This window comes from Canis lupus, chromosome 16 (genome assembly GCF_003254725.2).
Source record: "Canis lupus dingo isolate Sandy chromosome 16, ASM325472v2, whole genome shotgun sequence".
Taxonomy (NCBI): domain Eukaryota; kingdom Metazoa; phylum Chordata; class Mammalia; order Carnivora; family Canidae; genus Canis; species Canis lupus.
In genome coordinates this window covers 8,653,675-8,676,451 of record NC_064258.1, presented here as the reverse complement: position 1 = coordinate 8,676,451, position 22,777 = coordinate 8,653,675, and the positions used below count along the sequence as shown (strand labels likewise).

Sequence of the window (22,777 nt, the reverse complement as noted above, 5' to 3'; positions counted from 1 at the left end):
CAAACCCACCGGCCTGCGGAGGAATTGCCACTGAAAGCATGTAGGGACACCTGGCCAAGAGGCTTCTCTTGCGGGCTGCCTTTCCAGAAGCCCAGGACAGGGCTGTACCAAGGGCCAAAATACCAGGAGCCTATTCGATTACTCATTCTTTTGGAGGAGGGTGCCTGCTGCTTGTACAACCAGACAAACGCCATCATACACGGTGAGGGCAAAGCAGAAGAGGAGGGCAGAGGGGAAGAAACGTGCCTCCTGACCTGACCATCTTAGGAGCTGGTGAAGGGTTTCTCCCACTGTTCTCCCTGCCTCCTCTTCCACGCCTTAAAGCTTAGCGTCTATTTGTGTGATGCGTTAGTTTCCAAACTGCTTTCACATCCATAAGTTATCCAGTAATCCCTATAACCTATAAAACAGGTTACTCATATGTGACCAGTGGAGGAAGTGACAGATTAGTTCAACTGTGTACCCAGAGTGATGCAGCTGTTAGGGATAGCTGTGGGACCAGAACTCGGGTCCTGGCTACCAATCCAGGGCTCTTTCAATACATCCAAGGAAGGAAAACAGGCCTGCTTTATGATTTCTGGTGCCCGGGGCACACCCGACAATTAAAATGAAATCCAGAAAGACAAGGTTCATTTTTTTTTTCTTAGTCATGGGTCTTTCAAATTGTCCCCTTGAAACACAGGTTGGCTCTGCTATTACACACCTGCGTGTGAAGAAGGGATTCCATTGAGTGACTGCCAGGAAAGCCAGCACTGGAGGTAAGAACAGAATGCCGGGGGGGGGGGTGGGGGGGGGGTGAAGATGGGTCACTGTGACTTGCTTCCTGATCCATACTTATGGTTAGAGCCACTCGAGATCTGGGGTCCTCTATCTCCTCTCCTATTGGTTGCCCACTACAGATGTTTTTTCCTGTCCTGGGCTGGGCTACACCCAGGGGGACCTCTGAAGCCTCCACCTCCTCCACTCCCACCCCTGAGGAAACAGAAACACCCACCCCTCCCATGGCCATGGCAACGTTGTTAAAATGAGTTTTGCTTCTAGAGGACTGTCACTTGAGCACTCACCATCTTTCTCCCACGTCAAGCTTTTTAAAAACGCACATCACTGAGCACGTCTCTGGGTTGGGATTCAGGAGGTCCTAGATGTGCGCTATTTGTTTTGTTTTGAATACCCTGACATGGTTTGGACGATCGGCCGGGTTTGGAACACACAGGTGTAGCACGACTTTCATCTGAATTGGTGGATCATCGGCCAGGTCAGGAACCTGTCACTGAGATGTTCATATTGCCTGAGAAGGGGCAGAAAGACAACTCCATTCATAAGGGAGCCCAGAACGGAACTAAAAGTGCTCACGGTAGGAAAATGCTGTGTTGAGTAGAAAGAAGACCCTAGAGGAATATAGGGTTGGGGAACTGAGAATGGGTGGGGACTAAAATAAAGTGAGAAAGTCAGTACTCTAAATAGAGAAAGGTCAGCGGCTTATATTTACATGACTTCTGTTCTGATCAATGGGCCGCGTTGGCTTCAGTTCCTTCCTCTCTAGATGGGCACCCCCCCACCCCCCCACCCCGGTAGCCACTGGCCATATGTGGGTGTGGAGCCCTTGGAATGTGGCTACATTTCAAGGTTCTGTCCACGTCCACTGAACACTGGATTTCAAAGACTCAGGAACGGTAAGAGCTCAGGGACACCTCTAACACTGATTATGTGTTAAAAGCGTATTTTGGGGGCAGCCCGGGTGACTCAGTGGTTTAATGCTGCTTTCAGCCCAGGGTGTGATCCTGGAGACCCGGGATCGAGTCCCGTGTCAGGCTCCCTGCACGGAGCCTACTTCTCCCTCTGCCTGTGTCTCTGCCTCTCTCTCTCTCTCATCAATAAATAAATAAAATCTTTTTTAAAAAAGTGTATTTTGGATCCCCTGAGTTAAATCAAATAAACATTATTGAAATTCATTTCACCTGTTTCTTTGTACATGTTTTTACATGTGGCTCCCAGAAAATTTTAAGTTACATATATGGCCTGTGGGGGCTGGAACTGTTCTTGACCTGAGTGATGGAGATATATGGGTATGTGTGCACATGTTGAAGTTCATCAAACTGTGCCTGTGGGCCTTGTGTACTATACTGTATATAAATTAAAAATAGTTAAAAGAAAAACAAAAAACTAACAGTGGCTTTCTGTTGTATTTAGAGCAAAAGCTAAGCTCCTCTCCATGGGCACCCAAGACCTGGCCCACTCATCTCCCTCATAGGACATCATTTCCCCCATGGCTCATGGACCTTGCCACTTTTCAGATGGGCCTGGCTCGTACTTATCTTGGGGTATTTGTATTTACATTTTCCTCTGCTTGGAAGGTTTTTCTCCCATATCGTCTTTGCTCCCATTCGTGTCTCAGCTCAAACATCTTCTCCTTCTTCCCTGACCATCTCTATCAGTTTTTGGTTAAAAAGAAACAAGAAACCCAAGTTGGCTTAAACATTGACGGGAATTTGTAGGCTGTGAAGCGATTAAGTTCAGAAGCGAATTAGGCACCAGGCAGGGTATAATCAGGGCCCTAGATCCTTTTCTCTTTGATTCTCTGGGGGCTCCCCTCAATAGGTCACCTTTATCCATTATCCTCATGTTAGCAGACTGGCTGCAGCAATCTCTAGCTTCTCATTCATATCCTACTTCATCCAGAAAGAGAGTTTCTTGTACTTCAACACTCAAAAGGGAAATCCTGCACTCACCTAACTTAAGTCCCGCCCTTAGCCCAGGAGAATCCCACACACTAATTGGTGTGATCCTGAACCAGTCCCTGCTCAAAGGACCCTAATTAGGCTTAGGCCGTGAAAGCCCCATGCCACCCAAATCTCAAGGCTACCATGTATTTGAGAGATTCAGATGGGTGCTGGGGAGGCAGCGGATGTGTCCCCAGACCACCTTACAGCCTCGAGTCCCTGGCTAGACCAGCACCTGGCAAACTTTTCTGCCAAGAAAAATAGTAGATAGGGACACCTGGGTGGTTCAGTGGTTAAGCGTCTGCCTTTGGCTCAGGGCGTGATCCCAGGGTCCCGGGATCGAGTTTTGCATCGGGTTCCTTGAGGGAAGACTGTTTCTCCCTCTGCCTGTGTCTCTGCCTCTCTCTCTCTCTCTGTGTCTATCATGAATAAATAAATAAAATATTCAAAAAAAGTAAAATGAAAAGAAAAATAGTAGATAATTAGGGTTGGCATGCTTCCTAAGGGTCTCTTTATTTCGTTTTATAATCCTTTAAAATATATAACTCGTTCTTAGCTCATAGGCCTGGGCCAAGGCCAGACCTGACTTGAGGGCCACAGTCTGCCAATTCTGACCTAGACCACTGTGACGCCTGAGATGTCTAAATTGACTTTGTTGACTTGTTCCCCGGCCTAACTACAGTGCAAGCTCCGTGAGAGCAGGAACCGTGTCTGTCTTATTCACCACTACCTTCTCAACACTTAAAGTGGGGCTGCACACAGATATGCTCAATAAATACTCCCTGGTTGGATGACGATGAAAACTTTACGGCAGAGTAGCAGGACCCAGTGCCTAGCTCTGGCCTGTATTTTTCTGCTCTCGCTGTCTAGAGGACACAGCTGCCCCACACTGAGCAGGACTGCTGCTGGGCCATGGGTCGTCATTATGTGAACCAGGAAAAGGTAACCCCTCTGGCTGATATAGCCCAGCCCCCAGCACTGGGGTGAGGGGCCAAGGGCTGGATTGTGGACAGCAGCTCTGGGGTGGAGTTCTGAGTCAGAGTTCTGAGATCTCACGTTCTTGTGCTGTTCCCACACCTCTAGGCCAAAATCCTCTGTGTGTGCTCTGCTTGCTGCTTTGACTCTCTTTTCTTTCACCAAGTCCCAATACCCTCTTGTTCCAGTTTTCAACAAAATGACTGCCGTCTGCATATATTGAAGTGAAATTCTCATTTGGTACTTGGAGCCGCATCCAAGTATAATAGAATGTGGCACAGGGTCAATGCGTGGTTGGGGAGCAATTTCTGTCCCGCACGCTTGCTATACCATGGGAACTCAGAAAAAGGGCCAGTCAACATTGCCAATAGAGAAACTACCAAAAAATACAGAGTAATAATGTTGAGGGTTCTTCTATCTGGGAAGATAAAAGCTAAAAAGGAATTACATCTGGGGCCCCTGGGTGGCTCTGTCAGTTAAGTGTCTGCCTTCGGCTCAGGTCATGATCTCAGGGTCCTGGGATTGAGCCCCAAACCCACTCTGCCCCTCCCCCTGCTTATGCTCTCCCTCTGGTGCACGCTGTCTAAAAGAAAGATATCTTTAAAAAAAAAAAAAAAAGAGGAGGGGGAGGGGGAGGAGGAGATAACTCCTGTCCGATCACGAAACTATGGTTAGGGTGGTCATGAATCCATTCCCCAAATCCTGAACCAGACTAGGGTGCTCTGCTTAAAGCTGGAGAGAACTACTTGCAGGAAGAACAGAAGAAAAATCTTCACTCTGTGGGTGGTAAGTAAGCTCATGGAACTCATTACCCCAAGCAGGAGTCAGGCAGGAAATAAAAATGCCCAGTGATGCTGTGGAAGACTGCTGTTGACAGATTTTAACGACTTACAAGAGAAATGAGGAATGCCTTGGGATGTCAGGATGTGCTCTTAGAAGCAGCAGACGGGGAGTGTAGCTAGCTGTTCACAGGGCCTCCCTCCATACCCCCCGCAGGGACCGAGTTCGAGGCAGGACAAGACCAGGAGGCAAAGCTGCCCCCCCACCCCGTACCCCAGGAGCAGTGTGGAAGATAGCCTTGCTCAGGGGTACAGGCCCTCACCCCTCAAAGAGTGACCTTGCCGACGTGGGGTTTCCTAGGCCAGCTACAATCTATTGCTGGGAATCTGGGGCTCACGAGACAGTGAAATGATGTTTGCGGAAACTTTACGTGTCTACTCCCTGGGAACTCATCTGTTGTCATTACAACAGCTAACGTACATCATGTACCGTGTGCGGCTGTCAGTCCTTACTCATTTAATCCTTACAACAACCCTGTCGGTACTCTTATTTCCCCATCCTATTTGACAGATGGGGAAACTGAGGCACAAAGCAATAACTTGTCAAGGCCCCACAGCCAATAAGTGATCCAGGATTCAACCTTAGGCTGATTGATTCTGGAACCCATCATTTCCCCATGAATATGGAGTTAAGGAGTTCTGCTACAGTTCTGCTGAGGAAGACACTGCTCGGCTCCCGTCATAAGGAATCCCTGTGACCATGCACACTTTTTCAAGAGAAGTCATGAGAGTCAACACTGGGTTCTGAATCAAATAAATCGGGCTAAATCCAGCCTGAAGTCGTCTGGCTCCTGACTCCTGCTCCACCCACACCACCTCTCCAGCGACATGTTTTACAGGATGCTGTTGTCCACGTCTGTGGGCGACCAAGTTACTAGACGCGCTCTGAGGAAAGCAGGGGAGACCAGGAGGACAGACATGGGGCTGGGGTGCTTCTGTGACTGGGAGTCTGTCCCGATGGAACAGATGTGGTGTCCCTGTCACTCAGCGATGACTAGTAATCTGTGATCCCTTGCAGTTCCAGGACCCAGTGAATCCACGGATGCCGTCACAGGAAGCAGCATCTAAGGCTCTAAGGCAGAGAAAGGTGTTTGACATGTGGGAAGAGAAGCTCTGTGGCATATCTTGACTGTCCATAATAGTCACACAAATCACACAAAATGTGCAAATTGGCAAGGCAAGAGTGAGGAGCCTGTGGCATCAAGTGGAGCCTTCATTCAGGGTCACCCCGTAGGTTGGGTTGTGCACTGCACTTCACGTGCACAGGGAAGACAGGGGGCCTTTTCTAGTTTGCACAAAGGCACTATTTGCTAAACGGAGCACCCTCAAGGCTGTGTCTGCCCACGGGGGACCTTTTCTAATTCATATCAAGTCTCCATAGGTACCAGGTGGGCCCTGAAGAAATTTGGGGCACTGTGCTACAGCACAGAGCCTGATGCACCACCGCAGGGCAGGGCTCTGAGCTCAATGATAGGACGGAGCTCAATGATAGGACGGAGCTCAGGATGCCCAGGATCCAGAGCTGTCACTCCCCTGCGCCCCAAGCAGTCCCCACAGATCAGGGCTCCTGGGAGGAGCAAGAGGGAGGACAGGGAGGCCAGCCCCCAAGTGGATATTGCTCAGCTTCCTCGTTCCACCCCCCAGTGAGGAGAGCACAGTCCACCCAGCCCCTGAGTGCAAGAAGTGGGGGAAAAGGCTGCATCCGGGCACATGACCCTTTATTGCACCGGAGCCCCATCCCTCATAAACGTGGCTGGACCGGTGTCCTGGATCTCAACCAAACAGATGACAGCAGAGGAGCGGGCTGGAGGCTTTCCCTCCCCTACGGAACATGGTTTTATTTGATCCTCACCATTTCCCTTTTCACAGGTCAGGATGCTGAACACACATTCAAGAAGGATAAGGGAGTAGGTCAAGGTCACATAACTAGGAAGTTGCAGCCTGAAGCAGACGCTGTGGCCTCTGCCCAGGTTCCCCTTTGAGGCTGATGAGAGCTCACAGTCAGTCCCTCCCCAGGAACAGCCCTGCCTGAAGGGAGCCACCCCGTCCAACACGGGCCCCTTCCTGGGGTGACCCCAATCCAACTCAGCCCTGCTGGGCTGGGGGAAGGAGTACAAAGAATCCAGTCCCCTGCTCCAATGTGGGACAATTCTGAATGGCCATCCTGGCTTCAGAGCTTTTGTTACAGCTGTTGTCTGCATCTCCCTCAGCCCAATCCTGCTCTCCTCACTCTTAGAGCTACTGCTGGGGGGCATGCTCCCCAATAAACTCTCTGCATGCAAATCTCCCTCTTATAATTGGCTTTGGGGCATCCCACCTAAGACCCCTGCACTTCCCACCTTTATGAAACACTGCCTCCCACCTCAGGCTTGCCAGGATGGAAGAATCCAGAATCCAAGCAGGGAGGGTGAGGCAAACCAGAGATAAACAACAGCAGGAAGCCACTGCCACCCCCAGGCTGGAGGGACAGAAGTGGGGGCAGTGTTCTCTGAGCCCAGGGTTCGCCCAGCAGAAGCTAGAACCACAGTGGGTCACAGCAGATCTGTCTGGCTCCTCTCTTCCTTCCTCCTTCGATTTTAGGATTATTTACATTTGCACTTATTTAGGTAATGTTAAAAACTAAAAATTTCAAGTCAGTCCAGGGTCCCTTTTGAAAGGGAATCATCACTGTAGAATGATGGAGGAGGGCCCCAAGGCATCATTAGCCTCCGCCCCAGTCCTGCCCACCCTTAACGTCCAGACTTTTCTATTGCTTTGATCCCTTGTTGGGGGAGGGTGTAGCCCAAAACAGCCCAGGGAGCCAGAGGATTTTAGAGCTGGAGAGTCCATCTTCTGGAAGGGGGCCCTATAACTTTAGGGGACCATCACTCCAGGGGATTGAAGTCACCTCCAGCCTTTTTAATCTCAGCCTAGAAGGGTACATGCAGGAGAATGACTGGACATCTTTTAAAATGGACAGGAGTCATTGGCATTGGTAATAGATCGAGTGTGAATATATTTGGTTTGTCTTGTGTGGGGAGAAAGCTCCTCTGGCCTGTCCCCAGGGAAGGAAAACAAGGTCCAGTGGAGAGAGAAGGGCTGAGGAACCCAACCCAGGTCCTAGCTCCAAGGAAGCCAGGCTCTGCCCTGGAGACCAGCTGCCATCCGTTTGTTTTTCAGTGGGCTGGGGATCTGGGCTGAAGGCACATCTGCTTCTGTTTATTCTTCCTCCTTATCTTAATGGGTCCCCACCTACCACTCCCTGTTACCCCTCAGCACCCCTGGGGCACTCGGGTGCCTCTTGCTGCCCCGGCATAGACTCGGGGTTAGGGCAGGGTGGCAGGGAGGAGAACAAGCTGGAGACTTGGTGTCCTGGGTGCAGCCTCCTCACTAAAAACCACCCCAGGCTCAATTGGATGCTAAGGTCAAAGAGGCAAAGGGCAAGAGGAGTAAAAAAGGCCAAAGATTCTCTTCCTGAGAAGGAAAGCAGGAAACTAACTGGCAGGTTGCTAGGGCCAACCTTAGCTCTTCGCTCTAAGAGAACTGTAATGATGTTTAAATTTCAGGTTACACCTAGGCTAATAACTACAACTGGCAATTCCTGTGGGAAGGAGGAAGTTTTCTCCCATGAAGTGGTAATAGGGAGGCACTCGCCCTTGAACCCAGAACAGTCAGCTTCATACAGGAAGAACTTTGCTCAGATAGGGCCCCTGGGAGCCTAAGGCACCTTCGTGCAGATTTGAAAAAGGGGCCCCTTCATCCAGGCAGTTCCCCCTCTCCCTTCCCAGCACCCCGGGGCAGGAGAGGCAGGACACATAGTCCTAGCAGCCCTCCCCCCCTCCCTCCCCTTGCTCTCCCTTCCATCAGCCTGGACAGCTTAAGCTCTGAATAGACCACCCTGCTGGTGGTGTGAGAAAAGCTACCAGCAGAGAAAACCCGCTGGTAGGTGTGAGAAAAGCTTGAAAGGCTTTTAACACTAACTTGGTCCAAAGTCCCTGCTCCATTTCATTCCATGATAAGGCTTCTCGTGGAGTGGTAAGAAAGCTTTCTCATCACATTCCAGCCCTGACCTGGGTTATCCTAAATTGTGATTATTGGCAATTTAGAATGCATGAAAAGGTACTAGATTTCTCAAGGACTCCCTTCTTCAAATTTTGCCTAATGCCTGTCATCTTCAAGCAGGGTTTTGGTTTTTGTTTAACTGTAGATATCATGAGGTTCTGTTCTTTTTAATTAGCTTTCTTTTTGGGGTAGCAAAATTAGCAATACGGCATGGTGGTTCCAAGCTTGATTTGGGGGTCAGAATTATGTAAGTTCCAATTTTAACTCCCCCACTTGCTAGCTGAGTGGCCCTATGCAGTTTACTTCTCCAAAGCCCAGTTTGCTCATTTGTACAATGGGGATAAGTAAAAGTATTTACCGTAAAGACTTGGCCCATGAATTAAATGAGGCAATGCATGGAAAACACTTGGTGGAGAGCACACAGCACCTAAGAACCATTAGCTATTCTGAAGTTTTTTTTTTCTTTTTTAAGATTTTATTTATTTGACAGAGAGAGAGAGAGAACACAAGCAGGGGGACCGATGGGCAGAGGCAGAGGGAGAAGCAGCCTCCCTGTAGAGCAAGGAGCCCAATGTGTGGCTCGATCCCAGACCCCGAGTTCATGACCTGAGCTGAAGGCAGACGCCCAACAAACTGAGCCACCCAAGTGCCCCTGAAGCTTATTTTAAATAGGTAAGGAAACAGACACCTTATTTTGGGATAATTGAGAAGGATGACCATGTTTTCTGTCCTTGGAAAAATGGCTGATTTTGTTTGGGGGCTGGGAAAATGAAACTGGGGCATCAAATTGTGCCAAAAGACTAGAAAGTGTTCAAGAACATAGGAGACATTAAAGGGGTTCTTGATGGCCACATTTGGGAAGTTTTGAGCATCAGAATTAATAATGACTACATTTGGTAGCATCGCGAATAAAACAAAATCCATGTGTTCATAGTGAGTACTCAAAATCACTATAAGGGACAGGAAGAGAAAGAGCCAATAAAAATGGAAGGAATAATAGAATTGGAAATCACTATTTTACAGCCCCCAATCAAATAAGTGATTTACACCAAGATAATCTGTAGAGAGTAAGATGTTCACATTGCCACAGATGACTTATGTGTCACCAAGGGGGAAATTTCCCTTTACAATAGGGAGATCTGGGGCTCACCATCTTAGCTGAGCCATCAAACTGAGCATCACCAACAATGCAACAGTTATGCACCTGCTGATGTAATAGAATATGAACAACACAATACCACCTGTGGATTATTCCTGCCAACATAGCTAACATGAGTCTAACCCAGCCTCGTGTCTACATTCCAGTGTACAGGAAAGAAGGACATAGGGGAACAAGTTAAATTATACCAAGAGGAATCGAGACTACCAATTCACAGTGTGGAACACACTATAAGACAACTGACCCATGACAAAGGCTCTCTCCTTGGCCAGACTCGCGTCAGGCTCCTCCAAACATCTTTTAATGAGGTCTTGACCTTGGTCCCCACTCTGTCTTGGGCCTGCCCAGCCAATCTTGGCAAAGAATCTTGCTAAATCATCCCCCACCCTTGACATCCGACCATCCTTGACTTCTGATCAAGGTCCTCATCCCCCAGCGTTGATGTCTACACTGTTGACCTGCCTTCAGCAAGAGTCACATCAGGTCAGTGTAGTAAGAATCCCCCTACCCTCTCCTCTTGACATCTGCCCTTTGTCTATCCACTGACCCCCTCCTCCTGCTCCTTTTTTTTTTTTTAAGATTTTATTTATTTATTCATTCATGATAGTCACACACAGAGAGAGAGAGAGAGGCAGAGACATAGGCAAGGGAGAAGTGCAGGGAGCCCGACGTGGGATTCGATCCCAGGTCTCCAGGATTGCGCCCTGGGCCAAAGGCAGGCGCTAACCCGCTGCGCCACCCAGGGATCCCTCCTCCTGCTCTTTGGCTATAAATCCCCACCTGTCCCTGTTTCAGAGTTGAGCCCAATCTCTCTCCCTTATTACAATAATCTTGAAGTCTCCCTTATCGTTCAAGCATAATTTTTTCTTTAATAGTTCAAAAATCAATGTCCTTTAAAAAAAAAGGTGGATTACTTTAGAATAAAAGAAGCTAGAAAGATGTAACAATCAAATGAATATATAAGATACTGTGATCAGATTCTGCTCAAAGAAGAAAAAAAATCTACATAAGATGTTTGGAGGACAACTGGATCCTTTTGATTACAGATCGGATATTATAAAATTATTGTTAGTTTTTGTATAGGTGATAATGGCAGGGCTGTGCTTTGCCTGAGGTTTCTTGAGGAAGATCCTGCCTTGCTTCTTCCTACATTTTTTGGGGGGATTGCTGGCAATCCTTGCTGTTCTTGGCTTAGGACAGCATTAACTCCTCTCTCTGTCTCCACAGTCACATGTCCTCCGTAGTGTGTCTGTGGCTTCTAATCTTTCTTTATAAGGACACTGGTTATTGGATTTAGGGCCTACCCTACTCTAGGATGCTCTTATCTTAACTTGATTACACCTGCAAAGGTGCTGCTTATGAACAGGTCACCTTTACTGGCACCAGGCTTTAGGACTTCAGCCTGTCTTTTCGGGGGAATGTAACTCAACCCACAACAAGGGTGAAATGTCAGGATGTCTGAAATCTACTTTCAGCTCTTTCAGGAAAAAAAAATATAGCTATAGAAAGAGCAAGAAAGGAAAAAAAATTAATGTAGTGAATGTGATCACTGTGATTCCTTAAGCTCCAGCTAAGCATGGATCCCAACTTGGGGATTGATCCCAAGACTCTGAGATCACAACCTGAGCGGAAATCAAGAGTTGGACGCTTAACCAACCAAGTGCCCCGAGCATCACTGTTTTTTTTTTAAAGATTTTATTTATTTATTTGACAGAGAGTGCAAGAGAGCATAAGCAGGGGGTGTAGCAGAGGGAGAGGGAGAAGCAGACTCCCCGCTGAACAGAGACCCTGGTGCAGAACTCAGTCCCAGGACCCTGAGATCATGACCTGAGCTGAAGGCAGACTGAGCCACCCAGGCGTGCCCCTCAAGCATTCCCATTTTTAATAAGGTGATCCTAACACAACACTAGGGTTGAAAAATACTAAATGCTAACACCATATTATTAAAAATACTACTAATACTAAATACTAAACATAAATATATACAAACACTAAAACATTAAATATATTTTAGGAAATATGAATACTAACTACTATAAACACTAAATACTATTTTTATACTTATAACACTAAATACTATAAATATCTACTATAAATACTATAAAAATAAATTCTAAAATATTATAAACTCACATGGATGTATTTAAATCCCCTGCCCCTTCTTTCTACCCACACACTCTAAAATGTGTTCTTTTTTAGAGCATAAATTTATGTAAAAGTGTACCAACCAATATTTCAGCGAACATTGACCCATGTAACAATGTTGAACAATTTATTATTAGATACATACTTCACAGTAGGGAGATATAGCCAAAGTTTATTTCTCTTGAACATCAATAGGCTTCAGCTAGGATTTGTTTTTCCTCCCTGTCTCTGCTCTTACCTCTCTTAAAGGTATAGGCTTTTCTTTTTTTAAATCTCTTTACTCACATTTTAGTGAGGTTTGGGGAGGAGGCTGGGGCTTATGCACATGTTCAATCTGCTATGTTTAATGGGAAATCCTCAGAACCCAAAGTTTTCAACCCTAATTTTATTGAAATGGGCTTCCTCCTGTAAACCTAATCCCAGTTTCAAAATGGAAGTCAAGGAGAAATAAGACTTGATTCACATAGTTTGTAGACCACTTTCCAAAAATGCACTGGCCTGTGTGGTTTAGTCTGAATGATCCATCTAAGTATAATTGTCTGACCGTCATGTGTGGACCATGTATATACAGCTCAAAGCCAAAGCCCCAGCCTCATCCCTTCTGGTGAAACACCAGTGCCCACAAACAGAAGGTTCCCCTTCTCTCACCCTGGAATAAACAGGAAGGTCTCTTGGGGCTGTGGTCTTAGGGCTATAGCTCTGCCCCTAATTTCTTCAGACCCTTTACTAAGAACTGAGTCATTGCAACATCACACCCAGCCAGCTGTCTCAGCACAAGAAAAGCTTTGCTGTGGTATGAGGTTTTGTGGGCTGCAAACTCCATCTAGGTCAGCAAATTAAACCCCATGGTGTGGTTACAGAGTCCAGCTCCATCTAGCTAAAGGGCTGTCTGACTTTACTCTATGGCCACCGGCTCTTTTGGTGCCTGGGATACTAGGCCCCTTGGCGGCTGTTTAAGGTACAACACTTCAAGCCTAAACCACTGGATGACATATGCCTAAACCCAGAATCTTGTTTTCTCCACCAGGGCTCTAGGGTATATGAGAATAGCAATACTCCACCACCCCTGCAGACATGGAGGTTTGTGTGTGTGTATTGGGACAAACACGGAAAATAGAAATGTGTTTCTTCCTTAGTTTCTCCTACTACTTGTGTTTTTCTGCTGCCGTGTTGACCCAAACATGAGCCTTTCTTCTCAGTTCTCTTTCATGGAAGTTTTTAAGAATCATTTCACAACAGATGGCCAACTGGTATACCTAGATTGGGTTTTACAAAGGGCAGTGTCTCAATGGTGTGGAGTCACCTTGGCTCAGGAACTGAGTCTCAGATTTATAGTGGATAAAGCCTTCAGAAACTACATTATGTCAAAAATTCAAAACAACTCAGCAACTACATATTTGAGGGCCTGCTACTATCCAGGGCTCAGGAACACAGACCTGAAAACCAGAGTTGTCTCTCAGGAGTTCTTTGACATTGGAGGAAGACCAACATAGTAGTGAATGGTTATACTTCTTACTACCTAGCACCTGCTCCTGCTTCTGGAAACAGTACCCCAAGTTCACTCTGGGGAAACTGCCCCCCTCATCCTGTGTGCTTTCACTGGGACTGAATCTGCCCCTAGCTCTAGAGCTGAGGTATAGACTCACGCCTGACCACAGTGATTGGTTTAAAGATGGGCATGAAACCTTCAAAGCCAAAGATATCCATGAAATGTTTGCTGATACTATTCAGGCAGAGGTACTAGGTACTTTTTACTAGGGTTGCTACCAGTAAGGATGATACAAGAATAGAACTGCCAGAAGCCACAAGATGGAAACCTAAGAATGAGGCCAACACAGCAAAAGACAGATCTGAATGAGAGAAACTGAGCTCCTCGGTCATGCCATTTTTGAAATTCTGCATATTCCTAGACTTCTCTGTCAATTGTCCCAATATCATTTTTATTTACTTAAGCTACTTAGATGGGGTTTTCTGTAATTTGCAACTAAAACAGTTCTATGTAGTAGGTTGAATAGTGTCCACCAAAAATTCACACCTACCCAGAACTCCGGAATGTAACCTTATTTGAAAACTGGGTCCTTTAAGATTTAATCAGTTAAAAATGTTGAGAGGATATCATCCTTGATAGATGATGTGCCCCAAATCTAATGACTGGTGTCCCTTTAAGATGAGGAGAGCCAGGGGCTGGGGGAGTTATGCTGCTCAAGGCCAAGGAGCACCTGGGGCCACCAGAAGTAAGGAAGAGGCAAGGAAGGATCCTCTCAAGAGCACGTAAAGGGAGTCTGGCCATGCTGACACCTTGATCTCAAACGTCTGGCCTCTAGAACCGTAGAATGTCCACTGCTCTAAGCCACCCATACTTTATTATGGAAGCTCAAGCAAACTAATACTCTCTAATATATGTTATCATTTAGTAAACACTTATGTGTTTGAACAAATCTCAGCATAAAATCCAAAGGCTGCTGAGAGATATTTGAGCTGGGACATTATGAAGCCTGAGGAACTGACTGTCCCACCAACCTGCCTGGCCATGGGCGCCCCTGGAAGGCCCCTGGAGAGTCTACACAATTCATATTCTGTAGGCCTCCTCTTTTCTAGATTTCTTGCAGGCCACTCTCCTAACGCAGGCACTTCTTTTTCTTCAGCAGGGAAATGAGCTCTGTTTGATAGACATTTAAAACATTTCTCCCAGTTTGTTTTCTGTCATCTCACTTTGTTTGGAGTAATAATTGCCCTGTAGAGTTTACATTTTTATACATTTTCAAATCTATCCATTTTTTAAAAAAAGATTTTATGTATTTATTCGTGAGAGACACACAGAGAGAGAAAGAGAGAGAGAGAGGCAGAGACACAGGCAGAGGGAGAAGCAAGCCCCATGCAGGGAGCCTGATGTGGGACTTGATCCCAGGTCCCAGGGTCATGCCCTGGGCTGAAGGCGGCGCTAAACCGCTGAGCCACCCGGGCTGCCCAAATCTATCCATTTTTTAATGGCTTATCATTGTTGGCCTTTTAAACATTCCCCTATTTTTATCTAATGGGCTATCCTACCTAATAAGGTAGCTTTTTTTTTCCTTTTTTTTTTTTCCTTATTGTAAAAAAACATACGCAACAAATTTGTCATCTTAACCATTTTTAAGTGTACGGTTCAGTGGCATTAAGTACATTCACATTGCTGAGCAACTGTCACAACCATCCATCTGCAGAACTCTTTCCATCTTGCAAAACTGAAACTCTATACCCATTAAACAATAACTCCCCATCTCTTCCCTCCCCCTGCCTCTGGGAGCCATTCTACTTTCCGTTTCTACAATTTTAACTACCCTAAGTATATGGCAGCTTTCTTTTATATTTGCCTCTACTTGCCTTACGCTGCATTTCCGCCACCTTTTATTAGGTGTTCCCAATAAATAGCAGCAGTGGTAACAGCTACCGTCGGCTATGTCCAGTCATTGTTCCCAGGCTCTGAATCCAATGGCTCTGATCTGCTGGTGTCCCTGCCAGCTACGTGGCATTCTGTGCATTTTACAGATGATAAGAGTGTGACCCCAACAAGCTCTACAAATTGCACTGATTAAAGAGTCTCGCACTCTTATTTGGAAGAGGGAGGATTTGTGCTCTTGTCTGTCCAAGCCAGAGCCACGGCTCCCCCCACAATGCCATTCTCAAAGACTTGCTTGCATGCCCTCAGAGTGACTGGCTTCTACAGACCTTGTCTCTTTTTTTTTTTTAAGAGTTTTTTTTAGAGGTTTATTTTTTTTTATTTTATTTATTTATGATAGTCACAGAGAGAGAGAGAGAGAGGCAGAGACACAGGCAGAGGGAGAAGCAGGCTCCATGCACCGGGAGCCCAATGTGGGATTCAATCCCTGGTCTCCAGGATGGCGCCCTGGGCCAAAGGCAGGCGCCAAACCGCTGCGCCACCCAGGGATCCCAGACCTTGTCTCTTAAATGTTGGCCATTCCTGGCTTTACTCCCACAGGAAAAACTTACTTTCAAATATTGCATGCAACTTTTTCACCTTGAAGCCTGGTTACAAAGTACAACGCCATTGGGGCACCTGGGCTAGCTCAGTCAGTAGAGCATGTGACTCTTGATTTCAGAGTTATAAGTTCAAGCTCTACATTGGGTGTACAGATTATTTAAAAATAAAACTTTTAAAAAACAAAATAACCCCAAATATAACTCTATTAATATCATGGGAGAATAAGAGGAAACAATTATTAAAAAGCAAATTCTATGACCATGGTCAAGATTCCAAAGTGGAAGACTGTGGTAGCCCCAAGTGGCTCCCATGGGCGTGTCTCCACTCCACTTTCTGCTCTCTCTCAGGTGGCTGGCCTCTAGTTGCCAACTTATCTTGTCCTAACCACAGGAAAGCACAGAAGAGTATGAACTTTGCCTCATGCGAACTCTTTTTCCTGTGTGAGAGCTGTGTCTTTTTTAAAGGAAGTGTAAACAATGGTGCATGATACTTGTATTAGTTTGCTAGGGCTGAATGAAGTAGCTGAAATGACAGGAATGTCTCACAGTTATGGAGACTACATATTTGAGGTGAAGGTGTTGGTGGGGATAGTTTCTCCTCAGGCCTCTCTCCTTGGCTTATACACAGTGGTCTTCATAGCATGCACTAGTGTGCTTGGGCTGCCATCATATCTGTTTTCCCACAGCTCTGGAGGCCGCAAGTCCAAATTCAGGGTGCCAGCATGGTCAGTTTCTGGTGACAGCCCTCTTCCTGGCTCAGAGGTGGCTTCTCACAATGTCTTTGAGCAGTAGAGAGGGTTACTGTTGCTTCCTCCTCTCCTTAGAAGAGTGGTAATCCCATCATGAGGATTACCACTGTCTGTCTTAGCTCAGGCTGCTGTCACAAAACACCACACACTGGGGGGCTTATGAACAACAGTCGTGGAGGCTGGGAGGCTATGCACAAGGTGCCAGTGTTGGGCACATTCTGACCAGGCCTTCTTCCAAGTCACAGAGCACCTGCTAACTTGTGGCATCCTCACGGGGCAGAGTAGAGAGAAGAGGAAACAAGGTATCTCAAGACTCTTATAGGGGGCACCTGGGTGGCTCAGTGGTTGAGCATCTGCCTTTGGTTCAGGTCATGATCCCAAGGTCTTGTGATCGAGTCCTGCATCAGCTCCCTTCAGGAAGCCTGCTTCTCCCTCTGCCTTTGTCTCTGCCTCTCTGTCTCTCATGAATAAAAAACATCTTTAAAAAAAAAAGTCTCTTATAAGAACACTATTCCCATTCATGCAGGCTCTCCCCTCACTGCCTCATCTAATTCTAATTACCTCACAAGAGCTCCACCTCCTAATACCATCACATGGAGGGGTCTGTAGTTTCAGCAGATGATTTTGAAGGACACAAACATCCTGTCCATAACAAGGCCTCACCCTCATGACCTCATCTAAACCTAATTATTGAAAGCTAATTATCTCCCAAAAGTCTACCTCTAACTAGCATTACATTGGGGTGAAGTGTTTGTGGAGGGTGGTTAGGGCTCCAACACATGACTTTGAGGGTTGGGAGACATAAATATTTAGTTCATAGCACATTGTCTTTTCTCCTTCCAGTGTGCAAATTTCTTCTCCTTATAAGGACCCTACCCCGCAGTGACCTCATTTGACCTTAATTACCTCTGAAAAGGCCCCATCCCTAAAGAAAGTCACATGCGAGCTACTGGGAGTTAGGATTCCACATATGAATTTGGAGTGGGGGTGGGAGGGACACAATTTGGCCCAAAATACTACTCTGAGCCTCATGGAATGAAGAGATTTTTTCCAAGTCTAACATTCCTGACCCCTCTCACGCCTGTGAATGATCAGATTCACCAGGTGTCCACTACTTTCAGCCTCACTCCCAGCAGCTTATTATTTTCTTTTTCTTTTTTTCTTTCAGATCTTATTTACTTATTTGAGAGAGAGAGAGAGAGACAGAGCAATGGGGGGGGGGAGGTGGGGGGGGGTGGTGCAACGGGAGAGGAAGAAGCAGGCTCCCTGCTGAGCAGGGAGCCCAATTCAGAGCTCCATCCCAGGACCCTGGATACATGACCTGAGCCGAAGGCAGATGTCCAACTGACTGAGCCACCCAGTTGTACCCCCATTACAAAAATGTTCAAACATAGAAAAGTTGAAAGAATACCATAATGCTCACCTGTATGCTTATCACCTAAACTTCACCATTGTTGACATTTTGCCACTTTTGTTTTACCTGTATACACGTGGTGGGGGAGGGTTGCTAAATTGCTTGAAAATAAGTTTTAGAACTATTTCACTCCACATGTTTCAGTATGTACCTCCTAAAAATAAACATAGTGCCATTTTCACATCTAAGAAATTTTATAGTAATTTGTCTTTCTTTCTCTCTCTCTTTCTTTCTTTCTTTTTTCATAGGCTCCATGCCCAGTGTGGAGCCCAACACAGGGCTTGAGATCAAGACCTGAGCTGAGATCAAGAGTTGGACACTTAAAAAAAAAAAAAAAGAGTTGGACACTTAAGGGTGCCTTGGTGGCTCAGTCAGTTGAGCATCCTACTCTTTTTTTTTTTTAAAGATTTATTCATTTATTTATTCATGATAGATATATAGAGAGAAAGAGAGAGGCAGAGACACAGGCAGAGGGAGAAGCAGGCTCCATACCAGGAGTCCGACGTGGGACTTGATCCGATCCGGGGACTCCAGGATTGCGTCCTGGGCCAAAGGCAGGTGCCAAACCGCTGAGTCACCCAGGGATACCCGAGCATCCTACTCTTGATTGCAGCTCAGGTCATCTCAGGACTGTGGGATTCTCTCTCTCACTTTCCCTCTGCTCCTTCCCCCTCCCCTGCTTATGCATGCATGCACACTCTCTCTTTGAAATAAGTAAATAAAATCTAGAAAAAAAAAAAACAGTTGGATACTTAACCAACTGAGCCACCCAGATGCCCCTATATTAATTTTTTTAGATATTTTTAATTCTATTTAAATTCAACTAATTGACATATAACACATTACTGATGTCAGAGGTCGAGATCAGTGGTTCATCTGTCTTATATAACACTCAGTGCTCATTATATCATGTGTCCTCCTTAATGTCCATCACCCAGTCACCTCCAGTAATTTCTTAATATCATCCAATATCTAGTCCATATTTAGATTTCCCTCAAAATACATTTTATAGCTCTTTTTTTATAGAACCAGAATCTAAACAAGGTTCACAAATTGTATTTGGTTACTGTGTCTCTTTTATCCCAGAAAAATCTCTCTCACCATTTAATTTTTGACATTGACTTTTTAAAGAAACCGGGTTAGTTGTTTTGTAGTTAGTTGTTTTTGAAAACCCACATTCTGGATTTTTCTGATTGTTTCTTTGTATGCCATTTAACTTGTCCCTCTATCCCTTTATTTCCTCAACTGGGCTTTTTCAACTGGGGTTCATCTGTACTAAAACAATTCTAGATTCATAAGGAGAAACTAATTCATTATATACAAAGGAAGCTGAGATCATTAATTGTATATGTCAACTTGTCTGGACCACAAAGTGCCCAGAATTTTGGTCAAACCTTATTTTATAGAATATTTTATTTAAATTCAATTTGCCAATATATAGTTTAAGTGCTCATCCCATCAAGTGTCCTCCTCTGTGCCCATAACCTTTGGTCAAACATTATTTTAGATGCTGCCATGAGAGTGTTTCTGGATGAGATTAACATTTGAATTGGTAGACTGAGTAAAGCAGATTGCTCTCCCTAATGTGGGTGAGTCTCATCCAATCAGTTGAAGGCCTGAAGAGAACAAAACCTGACCCTCCACTGAGTAAGAACGAACTCCTACCAGACTGCTGAAGAGATGGGACATTATTATTTTCCTGCCTTCAGACTTGAAAGGAAACACTGGCTCTTCTTATGGCTCAAATCTATTGACTTTCAGACTGGAACTTATACCATCGGCTCTCCTGCGTCTTCAGCTTGCCAACTGTAATTCCTTAGACTTCTCAGTCCCCATAATTGCAGGAGTCAGTTCTTTCTAACAAATCTGATACACACACACACACACACACACACACACTCCCCTATTGGTTCTGTTTTTCTAGAGAACTCTAATACAGATGCCTTTAGGTCACTGGGCTTATTTCTTTCCCAGAACCATGGTTGAAAAATTTAGATGAATAGATTAAGATTAAACATTTGGGGCAAGAACATTTCACATCATGTGACATCAGGAACCCCATAATATGTCCCTCTAATAATGATGCTAAATTTGGTCACAAATTAGCAACAAATCTGTTGATCACAGATTTTTACTTTATAAAGCTTCCCCCCCCCCCGCCCCGCCCTTGTGATTAGCAAGTGATTCTGTGGGGTTAGGCACCATGCAATTATCCTGTTCTCAACTAATTTTTACTGAATGATTTTGGTACTCATTGAGGATCCCTGCCTGAACCAGTTATTTCATTGGTTGCCCTCCCAACAATTTAAACTTTAAAAAGTTTGCGCCTCAGGCCACCTGGATGGCTCAGTAGTTGAGTGTCTGTCTTTGGCTCAGGGTGTGATCCAGACCCACATCAGGCTCCCCAGAGGGAGTCTGCTTCTCCCTCTGCCCATGTCCCTGCCTCTCTCTGTGTTTCTCATGAATAAATAAAATCAAGAAAGGAAGGAGGGAGGGAGGGAAGGAAGGAGGGAAAGAAAAAAGAAAAAGAGGTCAGACTGAATGGCTCAGTGGTTTAGCGCTGCCTTCGGCCCAGATGGTGATCCTGGAGACCAGGGACTGAGTACCACATCGGACTCCCTGCATGGAGCCTGCTTCTCCCTCTGCCTGTGTTTCTGCCTGTGTTGTGAGAGAGAGAGAGAGAGAGAAGAAAGAGGGAGGGAAAAAGAAAGTTTGCCCCTCAAAAGGCTCCAGCTTAATCTCCTGTGATTAAGGTATGTAGCAGGGCCAAATCTCTTACCCTTAGAGGGCTTTCTCTTTCCTATGAATCCTCTGATAACTGCTTAGTCCGTGCAGACCAGACCTGGCTGGTTGATTTCCTGGTGCCTGGAAAGTAAACATTAGGGGAACATTTTGTATCTTTGGTTGTGGTGCCTGAAAACAAGAATCAGAACCATTTGTGGAGGTTGGTGGTGGGGGCAGTGCCAACAGGAAGTGAAGCAAAGCTGGCATATCTGAATTAAGAGCAGGCTAAACTGAAGATGCCAGTGGGAATGAGGGACTCAGGGAAGGTGAGATCAGAGGGCCCCTGTCAGAGAACCGGCAGGATGCTGAGCATCAGCCAGGATTGGAGGGAAATGTGCTTTGCATTGGGGCTCCCCTGTGGGAGGGGAGTGGGTGGGCAAGAGGGGGGAGTACTAGGGCAGGCTGGGGGTCTATGGAACAGAGTGGGAAGACTCTGAGGGCAGAGGATGCGGCACCCAGGTCGGGGACAGGCTGAGCTCACACCACACTTCATCGGAGCAGAGAAGGATTAAGGGCAGAAGTTAGGGAAGATCAACAATTCGTGCCCCAGGCAGGAGGGACTGGCAGGAATCAGAGAGCCCCGGTGGAGGTGACCCCGGAACCAAGCACTGCAGAAGCAGAGAAAGGTGGCAGTTCTCGAAGGAATTCTATGAAGGCAGGGGAGCCAGAGAGGCACAGCCTCTGTGTACAGGCCAGGAGGAAATCGGTGGTCACAGGGGCCTGCAGGTGGGCCAGGGATGCTGGTCCTTCTGTCCCACCTCTCCCTGACGGCCTACACCCGATGCTGGTTGCTGCAGGTACCCCCCAGGAAATGTATTTGTGGAGCTTGAGGGACCCCAGGGCAGTAGAGCCCAGCTCTGCCCTCTCAGAATGACACTTCCCTCCTGCCCCTCCCAGAAAATGTAGCAGGAGCTTCCTACAGCCTCCTTCCTCCACCCCCATCACCTTAGCATTTCAGCCCCTGGAAAAGATTAGTGTCACTGGCAAACCTGGAGAGCTCATTGTGCACTTCCTCTTCAATGTGATTTATAAAAAAAAAAAAAAAAAAGGCTTGAATGAGATCAGTTCCAGCACTTTCCCTAGGGATCCATGTAAAGTCTACAGAGAAGTGTCCATTTATCACTACCCTGGGGTTTCCTGTTTTGAACCTGACCTGTTCTTGGCAGACCCTCCACCCTGGTTTCATCCAGTGGAAAACCCTGTACAGACTTTAACCCTCTCTTTTCCCTCATCCTTCCTTGGTCCCTGCCCTGCTCTTTCCAAGCTCGGGGCTCCTGGGCAGGACTCAGGCCTCCGGGGACCCACAGGGCAGGGGAGGCAGCGAAGGAAGCCACATGCTGGCCACACCCCTTGTAGTCTCTGCACCAGGCTACCTGGGTAATATTTCATGGAAGTTGGAGTGCAGAGGAAATGCAGGCCCACCTAGACAAAACGTGCCTGGCGATCTCAGGAGCAGAGCCGTCCTCGGTGTGGAGTGTGGTTTACAAAGAGCGGACAGATCCAGTTTGAAAGCAAACACCTGGCTTGGCCTGGACCGTGGAGAGAACAATGCAGAAGTGGTCATGAAATGGGGAAGGTAAATAGTGGAGCTCCATCTATGACTGCCCCGAGAAAACTGGGGAGGGTGCCAGGAGTTCACTTTTCTCTTCATTAAGTCAGGATTGTATCCTGACCACCTACCAATACTGGTTTGTCCCAAAACCCACTGGTGATCAGCTGCTTCAGGTATCAGGAAGTAATCCCATCCCCCTCTAGGGCCAACACAGGTATGCCTTGCTCTACAGAAGCTTCCTACCTAAATCCTACCTGCCAATGTCAGGACAATTGTATGTCTAGCCAGCTTCTCCTAGCCCCAGACCCCAACCCACCAGCTATAGAGTGTGCACATGACCTGGGTTGCCAATCATGTGCCCCATCCCCCTGCCCCGGTGCCCAGAAGCCAAGAAAGACCTAATGCAACTAAGTGGTTG

General features: G+C 46.5%; 1 long non-coding RNA gene across 1 annotated transcript; it reads right to left on the bottom strand.

Annotated features, from left to right (window-relative positions):
- Positions 1-1,158: 1,158 nt before the first annotated feature.
- On the bottom strand, positions 1,159-22,343 carry LOC112651009 (uncharacterized). Its single transcript, XR_003130547.3, has 3 exons — positions 22,230-22,343; positions 20,803-20,888; positions 1,159-1,288 (listed from the first exon to the last, which is right to left on the bottom strand). It is a non-coding gene; the product is annotated as an uncharacterized LOC112651009 (long non-coding RNA).
- Positions 22,344-22,777: the final 434 nt, after the last annotated feature.